We start from the raw sequence: 26,790 nt of genomic DNA on the forward strand, positions 1-26,790 counted from the left end.
CTCTTGATTTTCAAGGTTTGGTATCTGAAGCATAATCAAGTACAGAGAAACATCATCTGTAATTGACAAACCCAGGACTGGAAGACCCAAAAAGCTGTCTAACAAGGACGAGCAATACTTGAAGATAATATCCTTAAGGAATAGAAAGAAGACAAGTGTTGTATTGATGTTTCTCTGTACTTGTTGGTTTTGGATACCACACTTTGAAAATGAAGTGGTGCAAGCTATATCACTCAATGTTTTTCCTTCTTTATGCAAGTCAAGGTTGTTATAATAATAGTAAACACTAGTGGAGGCTTTGAGTAAATTGTTGATGCTCAAAATGCATCAGAGAAGAAAATACAACATGTTTAAGACTTGTGCACAGCAGTGAATATGTGTGTATATAGCCTTCGAATGAGACGTGACTCTGCAGCTGCAGTTGCATAGTTTACCCCTAGTCTCTGTCCCTTTGGATAAAAGCAACTGTTAAATGGCTAAATATAATAATAATAATAATAATAATAATGCACTTGCAATAACATATCCTAAAACCTTTGTGGAAACCCAGTTTAAGAAAGCTTTACCATATTAGTCACCATTTAAAATGACTTATTTTTCTTTTTCCATGAAAATTGCCTGTTTGTCTCCCTTGTGATGTGCTGATGTGATTTAAGTTGCACTATGTTATGTGTAGTATGTATCTTATTATAAGAGACATAATTTCTCCCAGTTTGAGAAGCCCAAACTGAACATTTTTGGTTTGACTTGTAAAAACCCCCCCCCCCGGCCAATCTAGAACAAATAGAGGACGTCCTAATTATGTAAGCACTGTGTTATTGCAGCATCAGGCAATATAACAAGTCCGGAGTTAAAAATAAAAAACACAGGGAGAGCTCATTCATTTGAATTAAAATCAATTTGGTTTTTAATGTGTTTTTTTTTTTTTTTAATTATAATAAAAAAAAAATAGATTTTCATGTACATTTGCATTGTCTTAATTCCCTCATAGATTGCGCATACTGTAATCCTGCTGTGATCAAACTGCAAATGTTTACTTAAAATACGCAATGCTTCTATGCACACAGATGGCTATATCTAATTATTGTGTGCCAATAGACTGCTCAGTAGGTTAAAAAAAAAAGTTTATAAATTTGTTAAGTTTCATCATTTTTCTTTTCACATGCAATTCCCTAGGCTATTAAAAAAACTGCATTTCATTACTTCTTAAAGTATATAAAGTCTAGGAAATAAGCTGGACATTCAGCTATTACCTTCATATTTAATCTATTTGTTATTCTCATCCAGCATTCTTTTTATTGTATTATAATTTTCTAACAGTTGATTGACAATTTGATCTATTATATTGCTCTATAAGAAATACACTTTTAGATGTCAATGCAAAGCTTCAAAATGTATTTTTTTTTTTACATGTTTAAGCATCTATTTCGCCAATACTAAGTTATCATATTTATCTAACTCTGGCTTGAAACTGCTTTGAACCACGTCTATGAAAATTGTGTGACAATGTGATCTTTCAACAGTGCCAGACCCACCTACTCTACAATTATATACATAGAAAAGAGGTAAGACATATAAAGTCCTCCCCCTTTTATAACGCTGTAGTCGGGAGCCATAGTTAAGAGACCATGCTATTTGTATTCCGCCTTATAACGAGAATACTAGTATTAGTGTAATAGCATTATGTGGCAAATGGGAGCCGCCTTATAACCTGTTACGGAGTATAACGGGCCACCTTATAAAGGGGGAGCACTGTAGTAGGACAGAGAGCATCTTACATCCTGGAACAGCCTTAGATCGGCAAACGTAGATCATGTGTACTTCCTAGATCTCCATTAAAGAGCTGTGGTGCTTTGGGTTTTATCTGCTATGTTAAGCAATTTTGGAATTCTTTACCCAGTACTACTTTTGTAAAGCACTGCTGGGATGCTTGTGCGTTTTGGACGCTATATAATTATACCTAGTATGTTATCCGAAACCTAAAACAGAGTGATTATCTAGATATGGTATGATTGCATACAAATTACCACATCTGTATCAGAACCAAAGCCAAAACGTTTGAAGCCTAGATCAGCAACATGCTTTTGGACACAGGGTTCCTTAAGATTGGAACAACTTGTTGTCGTATTTGAAATGTATCAAACAAACTTGCTTTCAAAAGCCTTACTGAATCCCTTTGTATAGGATGCTACCATTTGCTTAAACAATAAGCACTGATTTAATGTCAGTAAATACGAAGAAATTGCATATGCTGTTGGATTGATGGACTGTAACACAGTGAACTGCTGTTCTCTCGGATTCCCTTTAAAATGTGATCAGTTGCATCAACTCAAGTCGAACTATATATATATATATATATATATATATATATATATATATATATATATATATATATATATATATATATATATATATATACATACACAGTGTCTTGCAAAAGTATTCAAACCCCTGACCAATTTTCTCATATTACTGAATTACCAATAGTACATTGAAATTTCATTCTGTTCGATATTTTATTTTAAAACACTGAAACTTAAAATCAATTATTGTAAGGTGGCATTGGTTTTATTTTGGGAAATATTTTTAAGAAAAATAATATCTTGCTTGCATAAGTATTCAACCCCCACACATTTATATTTGGTAGAGCCACCTTTCGCTGCAATAACAGCTTTAAGTCTTTTGGGGTAAGTATGTACCAGCTTTGCACACAGTGTCGGAGTGATTTTGGCCCATTCTTCTTGGCAGACTTGCTCCAGGTTGTTCAGGTTGGTTGGACAACGCTTGTGGACTGCAATTTTTTTTGGGGGATTGAGATCAGGACTTTGACTGGGCCACTGTAGGACATTCACCTTTTTGTTCTTGAGTCATTCCAATGTTGCTTTGGCCTTGTGCTTGGGACATTGTCCTGCTGAAAGGTGAATTTCCTCCCATGTTTCAGTTTTTTAGTGGACTGATGCAGATTCTCAGTATTTTCCTGTATTTTGCTCCATCCATTCTTCCTTCAATAGTAACAAGATGCCCAGTCCCTGCTGATGAGAAGCATCCCCATAGCATGATGCTGCCACCACCATACTTCACTGTAGGGATGGTGTGTCCTGAGGCATGGGCAGTGTTTGGTTTGCGCCACACATAGCACTTTGAGTTTTGGCCAAAAAGCTCTATCATGATCTCATCTGACCACAAAACCTTTTCCCATATCGCAGCTGGGTCACTCTCATGCTTTCTGGCAAACTCCAGACGTGCTTTCAGATGGTACTTTTTGAGTAACGGCTTCTTTCTTGCCACCCTCCCATACAAGCCCGTGTTATGCAGAAGTCTTGATATAGTTGACTGGTGCACCATTACTCCACTCCCAGCCACTGAACTCTGTAGCTCCTTCAAAATTATTGTTGGCCTCTCTCTGGCTTCTCTCACAAGTCTCCTTCTTGTTTGAGCGCTGAGTTTTGAGGAATGGGCTTTTCTTGGCAGTGCCTGGGTGGTGTGATGCAGCTTCCACTTCCTGATTATTGATCCAACTGTGTTCACTGGGATATCCAAACACTTGGATTTTATGTTGTACCCTTTCTGTAATCTATGCATTTGTATTACTTTATCTCTAACTTCTGTAGAATGCTCTTTGGTCTTCATTTTCCTTCAGATTCACAGCCTTACCAATGATCCTTCAACAGTGGGGTTTTTATCCAGAAAATGTGACAGCAACTTTAATGGTTCACTGGTGGAGGCCAATGGTAAGGTAATTGTGTCCTCGTTAGGGTGATTTCTTTCATTGGTGCAAACTGGGAGCTTCCACAGCACAGGGGTTGAATACTTTTGCAAGCAAGATATTTCAGTTTTTTGTTTTTCTTAAATATTTCCCAACATATAACCAATGTCACCTTACAAATAATTGATTCTTAGTTTCAGTGTTTAAAAATAAAATATCAAACAGAACGAAATTTCAATGTACCATTTGTAATTCATTAATATGAGAGAATTGGTCAGGGGTCTGAATACTTTTGCAATGCACTGTATATATAACATTTTCTGAACAACATTGCTATACAACCTCTCCCTGTGATTGTACCATACTAAAATTTTAGTATAGTATGTCTGTGGAAGGCCCTTCAGATGACACACAGAGAAAGATGGAGTGCGGAGAAAAAAAAGTTTTATTATTTACAAGCCACAAAGGTGCAACGAAAAATTCGTAAATAAACAAAGCAATAATGGTGCACTGTGACTTTAAATACATTGAAATATTTACAACATGCAGATTTGATTCACAGCGATTCCAGGGTGGAGGCGCTTCAGGGCACCGAGAGAACAGCAATGCTGTAGTAAAGAGAATCAGGTATTGCAGACAGGTAATGCTGTTCAATGGTCTGGAGCGTGGGTATTCTCTTCGGTGGACTGGATAACTATACTGAGTCATTCTAGAAAAGGCAAAGCTTTTTAAAGAGTTTAGCAGGTTTTTTTTTGTTTTTTTTTTTTGAGCACACAACCTGCTGTCCCCTGGTCCCAGGAACTCTGCCCTGACTAGTGGAGAGGATGCCCCTTTTGCACACTTTAGCTTTGTGCCCTACCTGTTTACCTGGAATTGGACCTGGGTGTACACTGATCCCCTCCACCAGCCTCCTAGCTAGCTATGGAAAATTAACCCATAGCTGCCAAAGCCTGCTGGATGGACAGGCTTCCAAGAGTGACGTCCCACTGCTGGTTGCACGCAGGTCACTGTCGAAAAGTAACGTCCCCTATCTACCCTGTCCACCATCAGAAATACAGAAATAAATACAGAAACAGAAGTACATTTTTTTTGTAACTTAATTATCCTCTTAGCAAAGTTCAAATGAAGACCTGCACTCTTGTATGCATGTGCAGGTGACTGTTTGCAGTAATATTTTAATTTTCCTGTCACACAAAGATGTAATCCATTAGCAACACACACTGACCTTCACTTAATTTATATGAGATTAAACAATAAAATTATTATTATTATTTTTTTTTTTTTTAAGTGGGGGATTAGACGATTTCGACTAGCTTTAATATAGAAATTCATAGGAAAAGCAAAGTTCAGTGTATCACTGATTATTGTACCTGTGAGCTTTAATCAAGGGATTTGGTAATAAATATTCAGCAGACGCATATTTTCACACTCCAATAGTAAAGGTTCATAGGATAATTCCCTTGTTTTACACATGTAACCAATGCAATCAATACTTGGTTCATTCAACAATCCTCCCTAGAGCTCCAAGGTATGTGCCTGGCAGTTGTACCAGAGCACAAAAGAACACTTTAAAAGCACACACTTGCTTGAGTGATTGTTTTGTAAAAGTCATTACTTTACGGTCAATTCAAGTGGTAAAAATTCATATGAACTATAACAACATTATTTGGCAAAGGAAAGGTTTCTCCTTACACAGTGTAATCATATTGTAAATTTAAGTGAAATCTGAGTCCCATTTCAAATTTATATCTAAAACCCTTACAAATTAATTGAAAAATGAAATCAATTAATTGATTTAATATTACAAAATTATTGTGCACACTCCATCTCCATTAGTATGCTATCCACACTACCTAAATAATGTGCTAGCATTGAAACCACTTGATTTACATTCACTGCCTTCATATATATTTTCAAAACTTCACAGTCATGTATTTTTCTGGTTGTGTGAATCGATTAAGAACACAACTTAAACTTACCATTCAACTACAAAATATACTAAATTATGGACTGGCAAACAGACTCCAGTAATGACTGTCACATATAATACAGTTTTATATATTTTTTGCTTCAGTGAAGGTCATTATTTGTATCCATTTTCAATCAACCTGGATTCTTTGTGTGTGTGTAGAGGTTGCTGAACAGTGCTGAGGTGAACTAGCCACAGGCGATTTCCCTCCACAACTCTTTAGAGTTCCCTGTGGGCCTCAAGCCCAGATCATCAACTAATATCAAACAGGACTAAAACCATGCTTAAATGACTCTCCTGCATTCCAAGTGCTGAAGCTTTAAATAAAAAATAAGTTAAAGCTTTGGCAATATTTAGTTATGATCTAATACTGTATACATTATATATACCCAAGGCCGGATTAACTCATAGGCAAACTAGGCATGTGCCTAGGGCCTGAACTCAAGGGGGGGGCCAAAACAGTAATGTTTTTTTTTTGTTGTTGTTGTTTTGTTGTTGTTGTTTTCTTTCTACATATACAGATTTGCACCTAAACTGGAAAACACTTCACTCGCTGACATGTATCTCAAAATGAAATTGTTCTGACAGGTGTTACACAGATTTCTGTACTCCATCCCACATGATTCTCTGCCTTTGCAGATACAGTTTTTCAAAGATCGCTGGACGTGCGATATTTCTGAGTCTCGCTGTGTTCTCAAGCACTACCATTTAGTTCTGCTGCAGATTGCAACAAATATTGTAAACAAGACAAAACTAATAATGGCAAAATAAAGCAGCACATAACACCACTGATTGTCTAAATACCCTTGATTTAAAGTGACCTTATAAAACATAATCCTTCTAAAACACATTTTCATTTTTTTTTACATGTAAATACTGTTCAGAAACATAGAGCATTCACGTCCAGCGATTTTTGACAAAAATGCAGCTGTGTCGGCGTGGAATCAAGAGTACAGAATTCTATAATTCTATTCTGTAATCTACTGTAACACCTGAGCTTGTGTGCCAAATCATTGTCGATTTCTCTGCTCTTCTGGAGAAAATTACATTTTATTTAATGAAGCGAGTCAAAACCCACCGGACAATGTACAGGTATGTTTGTCTTTTATTATTTATTTTCGTGAACTATTGTGGAACTACTGTTGGTGAACAAAAGTTTGCACACCCTTCTATGTATTAACTTTTTCATCTTCATGTGGTGTTCCTTGTTTGTTTGAATGGTTGCCTTTTTATTAACTAAATCATGAAACGTCATTATCGAGCTGTGATGAATGATTTAACGTAGACTTCAGTTTCTTTTTGTTTGTTTTTTTCTGAAATGTATTTAGCACATCCTCTACAGTTTAATTTTTTGTCAGATTCATTCATTCCTTCACAATAACACTGAGAACTATACCTGTCAAAAGGGTGGAGCTAGGGTTGCCACCTGTCCAGGTTTGACCCAGACAGTCCGGGAATTGGCATCTGTGTCTCGGTGGCTGGAATTAACAAGCCCAGCTGCCCTAGTGTCCGGTTTTCACGTGAAACGCATAAGAAACACCAACCTTCCTATAATATTTTCATTGACATACAGTAGTTGCTTAAAAGATTTCCATTATCTTATTAGAAATGTACTGTTTAGTAATGATATGTACATTCTATTATTCAAATGCTAAGGACAACAAACATATCCATGTGATGTAAACAATCCAAGTGAGGGGGTTGCAGTCACGTGACCCCAGCAGGTTACATACTGGTGGTCAAAACAACCATGGCAGCTAAGTAAAAACGGTATCATCCGCAGCAAAATGTAATGTATTTGCAACCACAGAGAAATCTTACTTCATACTTTGGTACATGTTACCAATTAAGAAAATATAAGTTTCAATAGTTTATTACAAAATACAGTACTAAATATGAATTATATACATTATTTCTATTTTAGAATATAAACATTTAACATCTTTCGCTCTATTGAAATTAAAGCAGTGTCGGACTATATGCTATATTATGCCTCTTTGATTTAGAAGAGTACTAGCTTTGTAAGGGGATAAAAAAAGAAAATTGTTCTACGAAGCATCAGTAACTGGAATCTGTAGATTTCCCGTAAAATCAGCTTCAGTGAGTGACAGCTAAACTGTTAAGCTAAGATACTAAACTAAAAGACTATGCCGTGCAAAAAGGAGCACAGCATTAACAATATGTAAGGCACGTGCATATTCAACGATTTTTGTTCAGTTTTCAAGGAACCTAAAATTACAGGTAGATTAATAGTTTGCGATTATTGTGCATTTAAATATGTTGCAAATGATGATGTTTCCATGATTTCATATTGAAGTTCAGTAAAATAATTAATATAGCATAATGCATTCTATTAATGGTAAAGGCATATTTTATGTAAGGACTGGGAATCACCAACCTGCTTAATTGTGTTAAACTGTATTACAGTTTACTGCAGTTTTGATAGGAAGGCTGATTGAGAAATATGTCCAAAGGCTGTGGTGTATAGAGGTGTATATGTATGTTTGTATGTATACATGTGCGTGTGGCTATTTGATCTGGAGTAGGGGGCCCTGTATATACCTGTGTGATATATACCTAACATATATATCATACTTTTTTCTTCAGCTAATTGAAATAAAATAGCATGTAATAAAGTTCATTTTTATCCAGCAAACCGACTGGAGCACTGGTAAAATAGCACTCTTTGTTAGTCTGAAACTTTAAATCTCACGGTATATCAAAAATAGATTTGTTAAACACAGTATTCTAGGTTGCAGAACAACTGATAATTTCAAGTAATAACTGTAGCAGGACTTCCATTATGAACCTTACTAGCCCTATTGCACCCCTACAAGCTGTCTTGACCATGCCACCCTCTGACATAGGTTCTATGTAATAGAGCTAGAGGGATACCCTATACACCAAATACATATACAATTGTTATCAGGTTTCTACAACATGCCCCCTCAATTGAATGAGCTTGCAGACAAGGATGCAGTTTAATAAAAAAAAAGGTTTAGTACAAAAAGAATAACTTAACAGAATTCAACAAGTACAAATATGAAAGTCAACGAATGCAGCACTAATATTATATATATATATATACACACACACACACACACACACTCTCTCTCATAGGAGGGGCGGGCTAAAAAAGAAATACAATTATTAGTGTATCAAAGAAAATCAAATGTGCATTAACAGAAAATAACTCGAAATCAATACGGTGAAATATACATAAAGTGCATGCAATCTAATTACAGCAAACCAAACAAAACTTACCTCTCTGAAATATCTTACAGCGCTTGGAGAGGCACAGGAAGAATTAGCTAAATTATACACACAAAAAAATTGTGCATCTGTTGGTAATACTGCAAAACAGTAGATTTTTAGGCACATCACAAAAACATATATAATTCTGTTAAAAAACAAAAGAAAACTTCCGGTTGCGTTACCCTGGTTAGTTCTTGCTTTGGCCACACAAAGGAGTAGTTACACCAGGTTACCCTGAGGAGGTTAAAACAACAAAGCTGTTCACGCAACCGGCAAAACAACAAATTTGAAAACACATTGTAAAAGATCACACTGGGAAGAAATGCAAACGGTGTGGGGCTTACCTTCTCTGGAGGAATTAACAAGCATGGACAAATGCTGGCAGTCCTGATCAGAGACAGTGGTCAGGAGCAACCAGGAACACAGCTTTTGTAAGGGTAACTCAATTGGATACAATTAACACACAATTAAGTAGTTAGCAGCAGTCATCCTACCTAGGAATGATATAAGATGGGGGAAGGTCATGAAGTGTTTGAATAAAGTGCTCTCATTGTCCATTACCTTGTAGGTGATAAAGGGTTGTACGGCTCTTCTGGACACCATACCGAGTCAAAGTTTCTGCCTTGATCCGAATGTATCCACTGGGGCATTCCAAAACGGTAAAACCATTAATTAATGAGCACCTTGGCGACGGTACTTGCTTGTTGGTCCCAGGTAGGAATGGCCTGGGTGTATTTAGAAAACACATCGGTTAATGCAATGACTAGATATTAATAACAGAGGGTTGTAAAGATTTAAATTGGGGAATAGTTGAGATCAACTGTGTGCTGATCTTTACAGTCTGGTTTAAACAAAGCTGATTCTTATCTATTAATTAAGAATGTCTGTCCAAAAGACCAATATACAATTTTCTTCCTATAGAGGGATAAGAAGTGCGACACCTCGTGGATACGAGGTGCCATGACTTTCTTCCATTAAATTAATTGTTACCAAGAAACATGGAATGTTTAAGTGAATAGAAATTACTAATTTCCTTATTCTAAAAGTTAATTGAAAAACAAACCTTTACAAGGGTATAATATTGACTTGTGTAACAATCTCAGGGGTAGATGTACTAAAATGGGCCAGCATAGTGCAATTATACCGCAATTTGCATTTCTGTTGCAACAATTCATAAAGTATACATTTTGTTGTATGTACTGAGAAAATATGTTAATAAAAGAGCCGCAGTATACTAATTGAAATATTTGCTGTGTCCCCTTAGTGAGATCTCTAGCATTGCAAGAGTCATGCAACTTTTTTCGAATAAACAACGAAAGGCAGTTTATCCCATCAGATTATATAGTGGGGGCCCCACAAATAAAAAATGTGTTCCTATCAAAAACCTTTTTGGAATCATACAGTAGCCCCTCACTAAACCAGATATGTTTGTCTGATATTAGGAAGTGTCGGTTTAAAAAAATACAACAAAATTGCACACATACATTTACAGTGCTCAACGTATTTGAAATATATACTATAAAACAAGAACCTTTCACGAGCAAGAAATGTTTGCTAATTTCGCATTTATTAAAAATCTGCTAAATTAATGTGCCATGAAATATATTATTCATACATGTGTCGTACATTAAAAGAAAAAGAAGCGCAAACATTTATTGCAGCAAAAATGGAACGTGAAGGCCATTAGTGAAATTAAGTTGCCGCAAAAAAAATCAGTAGATCATTGCGCTGAAATAGCACTAACGTGTTTTAGTTAGGTGTGGCAGAGTAGAACAGAGCCTTGCACATAATTAGGGGACAGAGCAAAGCCCTGCTTGTAAATACTGTATTGTTTAAGGTTTTAGAATGGGTGATTTGAAGGTGGTGATTTGTTAATATTATTGTTGTATGTATTGTTTGGGATTATTTACAGGAGCAATATTGTTGTATAGTTTGTGTGGTCTGGCAGAGACAGTGTTAGCAATTTGTTTCTGACAGACAGCTCATGAGATTGCCTGGACAGCAGTCAGTGATTATTGACAAAGTGACAGTTGACCATGCAGCTATAAAAGCCCTGTGCAGACTGTGACCATCTCCAGCCTGATTGATTCATGTATTGCTAATCTGGAGATGGTCATATGTATAAGAACCCGCAGCTTTTGTTGTTCAAGGTGGGGTGTTCAAAGAGGAGGAACATGTGCAAGAGATAGCGAGGTAAAACTAAATAAAAAATGTATAAGAAAACAAAAACAATTGCTAAGTGTGCATGAAGCACCATGTTTGTTTTGGGTGTCATTATTTATGTTTGGTTTGGAGACTGTCTTGTTACACCTTTTTATTTTGCTCTGTTAGCAATGTTTTTGTTTGAATAAAAACGTGCACCAGCAATCTTTCACCCACATGTACCTATCTGTGTCTTGTCACAAAGACGGCTGGAGTGGGGGGTGTCAGACACCAGGAAATAAATAAAGAGAGGTGGAGTTTGGTGGAGCTGAGTGAATGGTTTTGCTCAGCATTTAATAATGCAGAGACAGACAGAAAATAAATGGTTGCAAGACAAACAAAACACAGGACGCTGCACTGGTAGCCAAAACAAAGAGATGAAACAAAACGGACTGACACTAAACAAACACGGTGAGCTTCTATTTGAACTATTAATATTATTCTTATTACAATTATTATTACCCCCATCTCCAATCCCCTTCTCCACTCATCGAACACACAACCCAAGTGAGTGAAAAGATGCAGCTTTTATGCAGCTGTATCGAGACTCGATTGCTAATCACTCATTCAATTGGAGTCGTGGTACAACTGTACGTGAATTAATAAAGTGCAATTCCCCGTGCTCATATATTATTACTTTTTACTTGCACGTGAAGTGCTGTGCAATCCTCTTGCCTAAATACAAATATACATTTTAAACACTCGTGTTACACAGACCCAATTAACACACCACATACAACACAAAATACACACAGAGGCAGGCACTTTGCCACAGTCTCTGTCAGCTTTCTGGTCTGGAACATCATCATTCAGCTATCCTGTCACAGTAGGCTACACATTACATTATGAACAAATATATAAATCTGTACAGTACGCCAATACAGTACACTAGTAAAATCAAATGACTACCTAGTACACTTTCTTTTTGCTTTAGCCTGTAGGCTACTGGTGACACAAAATAAATCATGTTGCTGCACTGCACAATACGAATAAAATATTATTTTAGCTTGACACTAAATGACAGTTAACAGCAACAAACCAGCAACAAATTGTTCATTATACAACTAATTTGTATGATCATGAGTAGGAGGGGTTAGTGTCACGCAACTGCCGACAGTTTTAGTACATCTTATTATAATATTTGATTTGTAATACCTCCACCAACTTTCTGTGAATGTATGCAGGAATGCCCATAATTGCATATTCATCTAAGGCTGAACTGCAAAGAAAAACTGCTGCCTCAAAAAGTCTCTAACAGCATTGCGCATGTTTATTACATTTCACCATAGGCTTCTGACTCGTTTGCAGCTGGTTTGTGACAGCCACAACATTTTAGTACATCTACTCCTTAGGGTTTTAAATTTATCAAAATGTAACAAACATAACTGATACATTGGATTAACAATCATTTTAATAACTGAACTTGTGAACGCAAGTTTAAGAGTTGTTTAAGTATGTTTTCCCAATAAAATGCACAGTGGCTCTCAAAAGTATTCACCCACCTTGGACTTTTCCATATTTTATTGTGTTACAACATGGAATCTAAATGGATTTCATTAGGAGTTTTTGCCACTGATCAACAGAAAAAAAGTCCATAATGTCAAAGTGAAAAATAAAATCTACAAATTGTTCTAAATTAATTACAAATACAAAACAGAAAATAATTGCTTGCATAAGTATTCACCCCCTTGAGTCAATATTTGGTAGAGGCACCTTTGGCAGCAATTACAGCCATGAGTCTATTTGAATAAGTTTCTACCAGCTGAACACTGCAATTTTTGCCCATTCTAATTTGCAAAATTCCTCAAGATCCATCAAGTTGGATGGAGACCTTTGGTGAACAGCAATTTTCAACATATTCTCTATTGGATTGAGGTCCGGGCTTTGACTGGGCCACTCCAGGACATTGACCTTTTTGTTTTTAAGCCACTCCAGTGTGTCTTTGGCAGTATGTTTGGGGTCATTGTCCTGCTGGAAGATGAATCTTCTCCCAAGTCCCAGGTCTATTGTAGACTTCAGCAGGCTTTCCTCCAGGATTTCTCTGTGCTTTGCTGCATCCATTTTGCCCTCTATCTTCACAAGCTTTCCAGGCCCTGACGCAGAGAAGGATCCCCATAGCATGATGCTGCCACCACCATGCTTCATGGTAGGGATGGTGTTCTCAGGATGATGTGTGGTGTTAGGCTTGCACCAAACATAGCGCTTAGCATTGAGGCCAAAAAGCTCTATTTTGGTCTCATCAGACCATAGAATCTTCTTCCATTTGGTCTCAGAGTCACCCACTTGCCTTCTGGCAAACTCTAGCTGAGATTAGATTTGATTTTTTTCAACAATTGCTTTCTTTTTGTCACTCTCCCATAAAGGCCAGTTTTGTGAAGCACCCGAGCTATTTTTGCCGTATGCATAGTGTCTCCAAGCTCATCCGTGGAAGACTGTAATTCCTTTAGAGTTGCCATAGGCCTCTTGGTGGCCTCCCTGACTAGTGCTCTTCTCGCCCGGATACTTAGTTTTTGAGGACAGCCTGTTCTAGACAGATTGACAGTTGTGCCATATTCTGTCCATTTCTTAATAATAATATCTACTGTGATCCGGGGCATATAAGGCCTTGTAAATGTTTTTATATCCTACCCCTGATTGGTGCTTTTGAAGAACCTTATTCCAGATTTGCTTTGAATGTTCCTTCGTCTTCATGATGTAGTTTTTGGTAGGAAATGTACTAACCAACTGTGGGACCTCCCAGAGACAGGTGTATTTAACCTGAAATCATGTGAAACACCTTAATTGCACACAGGTGGACTCCATTCAACTAATCATGTGACTTCTAAAGACAATTGGTTGCACCAGAGCTTATTTAGGTGTGTCATAGCAAAGGGGGTGAATACAATCAATTATTTTCTGTTTTATATTTGTAATTAAATTAGAACAATTTGTAGATTTTATTTTTCACTTTGACAGTTTTTGTGTTGATCAGTGGCAAAAATATGGCAAAATAAAATGTGAAAAAGTCCAAGGGGGGGTGTCACAGAGACGGCCGAAGTGGGCGGCGTCAGAACCAGGAAAGGTAATGCAATACACAAAACACAGGACGGATGAAATGAAGTGATGAAGACGCCTGTTGGCGCCGGTTTAATACAAAATAAAAGGTTTAAACAAACACGAAAAACACAGGACACGGCACTCTACGCCAAAATAAATAGACAAACGAAAACAGACTAAACTTAACAAAACGGTGCACGGACAGACACTGACAAACACGGTGAGCAGATACTTTGTTATTATTATTACTACTTTACTTATTTCCTCCGTCTCCAATCCCGTTCTCCACTCACCGAACACCCAACCCTGAGTATGTGACAACGTGCATCTATATATACTGTTGTGCTGGGATTCAATTACCAATTAATTATTCACTTGAATCCCAGCACGTGAATTAATAAAGTGCAATTCCCCGTGCTCACATATTATTACATTTTACTTGCACGTGAAGTGCTGTGCAATCCTCGTGCCTAAATACAAATATACATTTTTAAACACTCGTGTTACACAGACCCGTTTATATCCCGTGTACCAATGTCTATACACCAACATTTAAACACACCACACGCAACACATAACAGATAATATACACAGGGGCGGGCACTTTGTTAAGGGGGGTGAATAGTTTTGAGAGCCACTGTAAATGTTTATTGTGTTTTAATGACGTTTAAAGTGATAATAATTCTTCAATTATTTTACTTTATTTATTGTATAACATGTTTAACATTCTTGTAATGGTAATTTAGTTAGGAGAATGAAATTGACATTGTTATCCTTCTATGATCAATATAACTAAAGTTTGAACAAAATGAAGTTTTGTTCTACAAATTTGAATGTTTTCCTGTTATCTCTCTCCAGCGAAGGGATGCAACCTGTGTTAATGACACACATTGCTTGCATCATTCAAATTCTCTAAGCCAATGAAAGGATTAATTTCGGTCAGGGATTAGCTTGCTGTTTTAGCCAGAAGTGAATAGATCACCAAAGTAAACTCCTCTTTTTAAAGCAAAACAAGCATGAACTTGTTCTCTTGGACTCTTGGATCCTGACTCATCTTTCCATGAACTAACAACTGAACCTTCGCTTGTAATGGGGATCCATTCAAGCGTTGCGCATAGCTTTGTACTAAAGATGACTCCTCGCCGCTACATCCTGTAACTCCTGTGTTACGAGAAAACCAACTGCATTCCAGCTTTTTTTTTCAACAACGACCACATCTCCAGAATAAGTATTACGTTTCAAATTCTTGAAGATTCAAGTAAAGTACTATGTTTGCGTCGGAAATACATACAAGCAAACCACAAGTAAAAATGTTTAATACAGCATAACACTTCACTAAGATTAAAAATGCCAACAATTTTACTTTGAACAATTGAAACAAGATAAGAATTTAACTGAACTGTGTGCATTTGAAAAAACAACGGTGAATGTTGAAACCATTTAAACATTGACTGAGTTTATCTATAAATTTGAATTAACTCAATTATAATACAATACTAAATGTAATTGAAACTGCTTCCGAACTGAATTTGTAAAACATAAATGCAGTCTTAAACATCACTGTCCAAGATGTGTTCTGTAGGACAAATTGCGCAGTGACACTGTACTAATGGTGTGTTTAAGATTAACGACAATATGAAAATTTGTATTGACTCGTGTACGAATAACAGCTATTAAACCATAGTACTTTAGCTAGAACATATCTAAGAACAATAAAACAACACTCCATAATAAACTTTGACTTAATTTGACATATAGGGTATACTCAACTTGAGTCAATCCTTTTATGATATATATATATATATATATATATATATATATATATATATATATATATATATATATATATATATATATATATATATAACACACACATATATATACATATCTGGAAAAAATTAAGAGGCCACTGGAAAATTATCAGTTTCTCTGGTTTTACTATTTATAGGTATGTGTTTCGGTAAAATGAACATTTTTGTTTTATTCTAGAAACTACTGACAACATTTCTCCCAAATTCCAAATTAAAATATTGTCATTTAGAGCATTTATTTGCAGAAAATGACAACTGGTCAAAATAACAAAAAAGATGCAGTGTTGTCAGACCTCGAATAATGCAAAGAAAATAAGTTCATATTCATTTTTAAACACAATACTAATGTTTTAACTTAGGAAGAGTTCAGAAATCAATATTTGGTGGAATAACCCTGATTTTCAATCACAACTTTCATGTGTCTTGGCATGCTCTCCACCAGTCTTTCACATTGATGTTGGGTGACATTATGCCACTCCTGACGCAAAAATTCAAGCAGCTCAGCTTTGTTTGATGGCTTGTGACCATCCATCTTCCTCTTGGTCACATTCCAGAGCAGAAGGAAGCAAGTTTTCTTCCAGGACAACCTTGTACTTGGCTTGATTCATGCCAAAGCTGCCCGATTCCAGCCTTGCTGAAGCACCCCCAGATCATCACCGATCCTCCACCACATTTCACAGTGGGTGCGAGACACTGTGGCTTGTAGGCCTCTCCAGGTCTCCATCTAACCATTAGACAACTAGGTGTTGGGCAAAGCTGAAAATTGGACTCATCTGGGGGTGCTTCAGCAAGGCTGGATTTGTCTTTGTGAAGGGCGCATGAATCAAGCCAAGTACAAGGTTGTTCTGGAAGAAAACTTGCTTCATTCTGCTCTGACAATGTTCCACAACTCTGAGGATTTTTCCCAAATTCCAAATTAAAATATTGTTATTTAGAGCATTTATTTGCGGAAAATGATAACTGGTCAAAATAATAAAAAAGATGCCAGACCCTGGGTCTTTCTTATTTTTCTTTCTTTTTCTTTCCCTTCTTCCCCTTTTTCTCCCCTTTCCTTTCTCTTCCTCTTCCTTTCTCCCCCTCTGTCCCCTTCTTCTTCCTTTCCTCCCTTTTTTTCCTTGTCTCCTCCTTTTCCTTTTCGTTTCTCCCTCTTTCCTTTTCTTTCTGGCCCTCCCCTCCCTTCCCCCTTCTTTCCCCTCTTTCTTTCCTTTTGCATCTAACCCTTTACCACCACTGTTGTTGTACTTCTTACTGCCCCCCTCTAGCACACCGTGTCGCTCCACCACCATTCTTATCTTAACTCAGCCTGTGGATTCGGCTCTCATCTGAGGGCTTCTAAAACCTTCTCCAGGTCTCACATCTTAACCATTTACCAGGTCCTTTCCTTTCTTTCCTGCCCCCATCTTCCTTCCCTTTTCAAACAGAAGGTGTTGGGCTCTGTCCCGAATCTGACCTTTATTTTCTTTCCGTGCGATTCCAGCCTTGCTGAAGCAACCCCCAGATCATCACCGATTCTCCATCTGGTTTTTCCAGCAGGACAATGCTCCATGCCACACAGCCAGGTCAATCAAGGTGTGGATGGAGGACCACCAGATCAAGACCCTGTCATGGCCAGCCCAATCTCCAGACCTGAACCCCATTGAAAACCTCTGGAATGTGATCAAGAGGAAGATGGATGGTCACAAGCCATCAAACAAAGCCAAGCTGCTTGAATTTTTGCGCCAGGAGTGGCATAAAGTCACCCAACATCAATGTGAAAGACTGGTGGAGAGCATGCCAAGACGCATGAAAGCTGTACTTGAAAATCAGGGTTATTCCACCAAATATTGATTTCTGAACTCTTCCTAAGTTAAAACATTAGTATTGTGTTGTTTAAAAATGAATATGAACTTATTTTCTTTGCATTATTCGAGGTCTGACAACACTGCATCTTTTTTGTTATTTTGACCAGTTGTCATTTTCTGCAAATAAATGCTCTAAATGACAATATTTTTATTTGGAATTTGGGAGAAATGTTGTCAGTAGTTTATAGAATAAAACAAAAATGTTCATTTTACCCAAACACATACCTATAAATAGTAAAACCAGAGAAACTGATAATTTTGCAGTGGTCTCTCAATTTTTTCCAGAGCTGTGTGTGTGTGTGTGTGTGTGTGTGTGTGTGTGTGTGTATATATTATATATATATCTATATATATACATATATTATATATATATATAGATATATATATATTTTTATGTTACCCCACGGTTTGTCCAGTTAATATAGACTACTTTGAGATCTTTATATATATATATATATATATATATATATATATATATATATATATATATATATATATATAGTGGCTTGCAAAAGTATTCAGACCCCTGACCAATTCTCTCATATTACTGAATTACAAATGGTACATTGAAATTTCGTTCTGTTTGATATTTTATTTTTAAACATTGAAACTCAGAATCCATTATTGTAAGATGATGTTGGTTTTATGTTGGGAAATATTTTTAAGAAAAATAAAAAACTGAAATATATTGCTTGCATAAGTATTCAACCCCTGTGCTGTGGAAGCTCCCAGTTTGCACTGATGAAAGAAATTGCCCTAACGAGGACACAATTAACTTACTTTATGGAGCAAAATACAGGAAAATACTGCAAGAGAATCTGCTTCAGTCCGTTAAAAAACTGAAACTTGGGAGGAAATTCACGTTTCAGCAGGACAATGATCCTAAGCACAAGGCCAAAGCAACATTGGAGTGGCTCAAGAACAAAAAGGTGAATGTCCTACAGTGGCCCAGTCAAAGTCCTGATCTCAATCCCATTGAGAATCTGTGGCACTATTTGAAAATTGCGGTCCACAAGCGTCGTCCAATCAACCTAAACAACCTGGAGCAAATCTGCCAAGAAGAAAATCACTTCGACATTGTGTGCAAAGCTGGTACATACTTACCCCAAAAGACTTAAAATTGTTATTGCAGCGAAAGGTGTCTCTACCAAATATTAATGTGTGGGGGTTGAATAATTATGCAAGCACTACATTTCAGTTTTTTATTTTTCTTAAAAATATTTCCCAACATAAAACCAATGTCACCTTACAATAATTGATTTTGAGTTTAAGTGTTTTAAAATAAAATATCGAACAGAATGAAATTTCAGTGTACCATTTGTAATTCAGTAATATGAGAGAATTGGTCAGTGGTCTGAATACTTTTGCAAGGCACTGTGTGTGTGTGTGTAATATATATATTAATATAATATATATATATATATTAGAGTTACAACTGATTTAACATTATTGTAATGGTCGCAGTCGATGTAGTTGAACTTGGATTTCTTAGTTTTGTTTCTTTAACTCTTGAAAGGAACAGACAGACAGACGACTGATGCAGGTGCAGCACTCTGTGGAGCCCTTTTTAATGCTCTCCGTGACACACTAACGGCCCCTGTTTGGGGCAGGACCACACCATCAACAAAATAAAACCCATTAAAAACCTCAATCCTTTCCTGCAACTCTCCCTGTCTCTTCTGTATCCTCCCTCCTGTATATCCGCTTGCAATAACCCACAGTTACTAGATAACTCTCTAACTTTTTCTTGCTATCTCTCCCAGGCAATCTTTCTCCCACCATCTCTTTTCACTCACTCCCCCTCCTTCCCCCGAAACACTCCCTCCTCCAACCAGACCACTGTGCCCGCCCCCTCCAGCTCCCTCCTACCAATCACTGTGCTCTGCTGGTCCCCGCCACGTCCTGGACTTGGACAGGAAGATGGGGGGCGGCGAACACCCATCTATACTCCCCCAGTCTAGGCACCTCAATCTCCTGCACATTCCCGCACCCAAGCACCTACAGACATCCACACCCACATACAACCTCTGCTACAGCTCTCCCCTCCGTAAATTCTCCCAGAGCCTCCCTATAACAGCAATAACAATGTACCTCTGGCGGGCTAGCGCCCATACTGCGATCTCCTGACCGGGTCGTTACACTATGTATTGACTTGGAGCAGGCACATTGTTAGTTCAACGCCAAGTGGGGTACTGATACTTATTTTTGTAATACATGTAGCCTAACGTTCATTTTAACCAAAACTTTATTAAAATTGTATATTTTTTAAATGAACAAATTTGGACTACTAAGGGGCTTTCGACTTTCCTCCTAATCTGTAATGAATAATAGGAGTGTTGCGTACAGTATTTGTGAACCAATGCATAGCGTCAAAAAAAAAAAAAAAAAAAAAAAAAAAAAAAAAAAAAAAAAAAAAAAAAAAAAAACCTAAAGGTTTTAGTTAGGGGGCCACCTGACTCCAGATTTACTGGATGCTTTGAGATAGAATGGATTTTCAAAATTACCCTTAAACTGAAAGTAATTGATGTGTAAATTAGAGTAAATTTGAAATCCTGTTGTCTAAAAGCATCCAGTAAATCTGATTTTAATGTGGAACACGGAATGATGAAAAATCACGGAAACATCAAAAAATGCATCACAAAAGTTCCCACAAATATGTTGCACTTGTAGGTTGCTTTGCTTTCACTCTTCTGTCCAGTTCATCCCAAACCAACTCGATGAGGTTTAAGTCTGGAGACTGTGCTGGCCATTCCATGATTTGAAGCTGTGACGGAAAGATGAGTTCTGGTGATGAATCTTCCTCCCACCCTGTGAGGGCGCTAAAGAACGGGAGGAGAAGTATCTGGAAGGGCTGGCCTGACAGTTCGTTTCCGGGTCAGGGAAGGGGGTCAGCCTGGAGAGGAGCGCGACTCTGTTGTAAGACCGTATTGATTTGAAAGGTAAATGAGAGGCAGCTGCAAGTAATAAGGCAGCTGCAACCGTTTATCTCGATATCATGCGGGATTACATATAGGGGCCAGGGTAACGCTGATCTTCTCCTTTGTTTGGGTTAACGTTACGAGAGAAGGACTGAGAGAGGAGCTCTCAGAGTATTGTGAAGAGTGTCGTACGTGTTGTGTGTTATTTTCTGTCTGTCTGTAATTGTCTGTCTTTGTCGCACTAATAGACAGTTAACGCACATCTCCAGAGCTGTCGAAAGGAGAGCACTATCCGGAGCACCACTGCACTGAGCACCTGCACGTTTTCGATCACCCAGGACTTGACCGTACCGTTGTTTTTGTTCGGGACTGTGCCCTTGTTTTCATTATCCCCGTGCTTTACACATTGTTGTGTATTGCCGGGGATTTATTATTTTTGACGGTCGCCAGACCTGGAAAAGAGCAATAAACCACACTTGTTCACTGAATCACTGTTGTCTGTTCATCACTCCTGCACCGCATCACCGCAACATCTGTTCCCCTTACCAACCACTTTGCCACAGAAGCCTACCGTCTTGTTCTTTTCTTCTAAGGTAGCTCTGACATAGCCTGGAGGTATGTTTTGGGTCATTATCTTGCTGTAGGATGAACCCCTGACCAACCAGGCATATACCAGAGGGTATTGCATGGCGCTGCAAAATGCTGTGGTAGCCGTTTTGGTTCAGGGTGCCACTCACTCTGTGTAAGTCGCCGACTCTGGATCCAGCAAAAGAGCCCCAGACCATCACGTTTCCTCCCCTTTGACAGTTGGTGTCACACACTGAGGAACCATCCTTTGGCCTACTCGACGACGTACAAAAACTCTGCGTAATGAACCGAAGATTTCAGATTTTAATTCATCGGTCCATAAGACCTTCCTCCAGTCTTCAGTAGTCCACTGGCGGTGCTTCATGACCCAGGCAAGCCTCTTTTTCTTATTTTGCCATCTTAGCAATGGTTTTCTTACTGCCACTCGACCTGTCAAACCTGCAGCTCGAAGTCTTCTCTTCACAGTTGAAACTGAGTCTTGCTTACTTCGACCAGTGTTAAGCTGTGCTTGAAGCTGTTGTCCAGTGAGCCGCCTATCACATAAACTGTTGACTCTCAGAAACTTGTCTTCTGATTCTGTTGTGGCTTTGGGTCTGTCAGACCTCTTCCTGTCAGAGTTTCCTCCAGTTTCCAAGTGCCTTTTGATGGTGTAGGAAACTGTACTCACTAACACCTTGGCTTTCTTTGCAATTTCTCTAAAGGAAAGACCTACACTTTTAAGGGTTATAATGGTCTGTCTGTCTTCCTTTGTTAATTGCCTTTTTCTCGCCATTATGATAGCAATATACTACCTCCTGCAGTACAATACTGTCCAAATAATGCTTAAGAGAGTGTAGTAACACAGTCTGTTCCAACACTGCTTTTATACAGACAGAGGATTTGTAAGTAATCAACAAAAGTTGGGACACCTGTAGGAATTGTTAGCATCAACTTTGATGGCTTAATTTATTTCCATTGCTGCAGAACAGCTGTAAGTTGTTAACCCATTACTTGTTCCCTGAATAAGGCCTTTTTATATAACTGAAATGTACATTATTTTTCAGTTTTTGGTAACCTAAACTTTTTTTTTTTTAACTATATATATATATATATATATATATATATATATATATATATATTTATATATATATATAGACACTGTGCAGGTTCATAAATACGGTAAGCAACACTCATTCATTACAGAGTAGGAAGAAAGTCAAAAGCCCCTCAGTAGTCCAACGGAAAGCCTAATTCAAAATAATATATTGGTATGTGTGGCAAAGGATAAGCTTTGCACAATGAAATATGTAGTTTATTGTATGTTTTTGTGTTAATTGTTTAGCTGCTGTGGCGCTCCGCTGGGGATGATTACCCGTCTGCGTAGAGCAGCAGCTGAAAGCAATCAGCTGTTCCAGCAGACAGGTGGGCGTGTCTCAACAGAGCGTCAATATAAAAGCATGGCGATCGCTGTGATCAGGACTGCTGCAAGGCCTGCCGTTTTCACGGCACATTTTGAGTTATAGTTTGGGGTATTGTGTTTTATTTTGCACTTTTTGTACAGTTTCTGTATTAGTCCTCTGTGCGTTACCATCGCTGGTAACGTCACATGACCGCCTTTATTTTACTTTCGTTTTCTGTTTTTGTTAATAAATCCTGCTCGCCTGTGCCGGCGTTTCAACACCACCTCAGTCTCTCTGTATGCTTGAACAGCGGCTACCCACGCGTGTGACTCGAGGAAGACCCTGTCACAGTATGTATTAATTATTTAATAACATCCCTGTTAGTGAGAATTTCTCCATTGCCAAGATAATCCATCCACCTGACAGGTGTGGCATATCAAGAAGCTGATTAAACAGCATGATCATTACACAGGTGCACCTTGTGTTGGGGAAAATAAAAGGCCACTCTAAAATGTGCAGTTTTGTCACACAACACAATGCCACAGATGTCTCAAGTTTTGAAGGAGCATGCAACTGGCATGCTGACTGCAGGAATGTCCACCAGAGCTGTTGCCGGAGAATTGAATGTTAATTTCTCTACCATAAGCCGCCTACAATGTCGTTTTATAGAATTTGGCAGTACTTCCAACCGGCCTCACAACCGCAGAACACGTGTAATCATGCCAGCCCAGGACCTCCACATCCAGCTTCTTCACCTGTGGGATCGTCTGAGACCAGCCACTCAGACAGCTGATGAAACTGTGGGTTCGCACAACCGAAGAATTTCTGTCAGAAACCGTCTCAGAGAAGCTCATCTACGTGCTCGTCATCCTCACCGGGGTCTTGACCTGACTGCAGTTCGGCGTCGTAACTGACTTCAGTGGGCAAATGCTCACTTTCGATGGCCAATGGCCCGCTGGAGAAGTGTGCATTTCACGGATGAATCGCGGTTTAAACTATGTATGTCTTTGTGTGGGAGAGCGGTTTCCTGATGTCAACGTTGTGAACAAAGTGCCCCATGGTGGCGGTGGAGTTATGGTATGGGCAGGCATAATTTACGGACACGAACACAATTGCATTTTATTGATGGCAATTTGAATGCACAGAGATACCGTGACGAGATCCTGAGGCTCATTGTCATGCCATTCATCCGCCGCCATCACCTCATGTTTCAGCATGATAATGCACGGCCCCATGTCGCAAGGATCTGTACACAATTCCTGGAAGCTGAAAATGTCCCAGTTCTTCCATGGCCTCCATACTCACCAGACATGTCACCCATTGAGCATGTTTGGGATGCTCTGGATTGACTTGTATGACAGCATGTTCCAGTTCCCGCCAATATCCAGCAACTTCGCACAGCTATTGAAGAGGAGTGGGACAACATTCCACAGGCCACAGTCAACAGCCTGATCCACTCTATGCGAAGGAGATGTGTCATGCTGCATGAGGCAAATGGTGGTCACACCAGATACTGACTGGTTTTCTGATCCACACCCCTACCTTTTTTTTAAGGTATCTGTGACCAACAGATGCATATCTGTATTCCCAGTCATGTGAAATTCAAAGTTGATATATTGCCTGTTTGGCACCCCATAAATATATAGATGCATATAATGCCTATATATATCTATTATATATATATATATATATATATATATCATATTAGTATATCATATAAATGAATCATTCACTTAGTTATTTCACTGATTAACCGCTCTTTTTTGTGAACATTTAATTTTATTGATTTTTCTTTTCTTTTCCTCACCCTTTGGGAATAGGGAAATGGGGAGATATCACAATTTTAAAAAATGTCACATTTATACAGAAATAATATTCACTTAATCTTACTAAAGCAACTGTGCCACTATAACAGGATATTCCCCAGTGAGGCCAACGTTTGTTTCATCTGGTCGAACAACTGTGCATCTAAGATATTCGGTGCATAGAACAGCAATACAGACCTCTTCTTTATTCAACAGCGTAGTCACATAGCAGAATCTCCTCTCCGAATCATTACCTTGACAAATTTTGAGGTACACCTCTCTTGGCATGAATACGGACACACCTGTGTTTATTCTGAGTACAGGAATATGCAATTATCTTGTAATGTTTATTATGAAAACGAGCTTGAAGCCACTTGAAACCAAATGAGTTTCCTACAAACATGCAATATGAATATTTTTTCTTAAGAGATAATCTAAGCACTGTACTCTCTTTATAGGATGAATGGCCCCTTATAAATTCTAGGAGTAGCCATGGTCCAAGATAGGAATGAAAATCAGGGAGCGTGAACGAGTAAAAGACGTAGCACTCAGTAAACTGATACATGACATGGAGTAAGATCACCGACTTGGAACTCATCACATAGCAGTATCCTATAGGACAGTAGCATAGTAATGACAAAAACACAATAAAATAAACTGAGACGGGAGCATGGTTACAAACATTTAGGATGATAAAAAAGAGAGCCAGAAGAAACACACTGCATATCTTAGATCCCAAGCCTCAGTTAACATCTGTACTCCCCTCTGACTCCCTATCTACCCCCAAATCTCAGCTCCACCTTCCCTGCACCCCCCTGTAACCAATCCAACAACTGTCATCATGAACTAGACTAGCCTGAGGGGGCTTACTGTGAGCAAAACCATCTTGCAAGTAGGAAAAATGAACTGCAAATTGAACAAAGCCATGTCAATTGCTTCCTGAACTGATCCATGGAAAGAGCGTGCAACCTGTGCCAAGCGGATGTCACAATCATTGGGGCCAGGGACTTCTTCATACACTTTCCCTCCCGCGTAGATTGAGGGGAAGCCATTTAAGAATTGTAAGTAGATCATTTTATATAGAAAATAATCAATAAATAATGTAAGGAGCGTAAATAGTTCGATTACACCGTGTAACAAATTATTATTATTTTTTGGTTCCTGGGTAGTTAGTGTTATTTCCAAATTGCTTATGCCTCAAAAGTATAGAAAATGGCTATTATTCCCCACAAACTTTGCTTTTGTGACCAGGACAGTCATATTTTGAAATTTACCTATTTTCCAGAACATTCCAGACAGATTCAGTGCTGAGTAAACTTGGAGTAACTTCTAGAACTTTCCAGAACTTTCCAGTAATATAAATAGTAGTATAAAATACAGGGGCCTTAAGCCCACCAGTTCTGTTTAGTTCCAGCTGCCTAAGTGGATACATATCTGCATTTTTTGGGAGGTCCTAGGAGACTTCAAAATGGTAACATTCCTGTTGGGTCTCCAAGGCAGTTTTACCAAGTTTCCCTGCTATCTTTGCCTTTGGGACAGCAGGGACACCAAGGCGCACTACCACAGGCGGGACTGGCCACAGCGGACCGAGTTCTCTGTGGGGAGGAACAACGTCAAGTGGGAGCCACTGGTGGACCCCCGGAAGGTGCTGATGCCACCACTGCACATCAAATTGGGCCTTATGAAACAATTTGTCAGAGCTCTAGATAAGGAGTCGGCAGCCTTCAAATACCTTCAAGACTTCTTCCCTAAGCTGTCCGAGGCAAAGGTCAAAGCCGGTGTCTTCGTCGGATAAAGAAGATCCTGGAGTGCAAGGAATTCCCCAAGAAGCTCACTAGTAAGGAGAAAGCGGCTTGGAACAGGTTTGTCGCAGTGGTTCGGGGCTTCCTGGGCAATCACAACACCGAAAACTATGTGGAACTGGTTGAGACTCTGGTGAAGAACTACGGCACAATGGGCTGTAGGATGTCCCTCAAAGTCCATATCCTTGATGCTCATCTTGATAAATTCAAGGAGAACATGGGAGCGTACTCGGAGGAGCAAGGCGAGCGCTTCCACCAGGATATACTGGACTTTGAACGTCGCTACGAAGGACAGTATAACGAGAATATGATGGAAGGCTACATTTGGGGGCTGATTCATGAAAGTGATTTACAGTATAATTGTAAATCCCGAAAACTACTCACTTCTAAATCTTTTGTAGTCATTTTTGTATTGCTTTAGTATAAATACATGTTAATTTGGATTCATATGTTGTTTTTTTCTGACTTTATGTGAACG

Source organism: Polyodon spathula, chromosome 14, assembly GCF_017654505.1.
Source record: "Polyodon spathula isolate WHYD16114869_AA chromosome 14, ASM1765450v1, whole genome shotgun sequence".
NCBI classification, from domain to species: Eukaryota; Metazoa; Chordata; class Actinopteri; order Acipenseriformes; family Polyodontidae; genus Polyodon; species Polyodon spathula.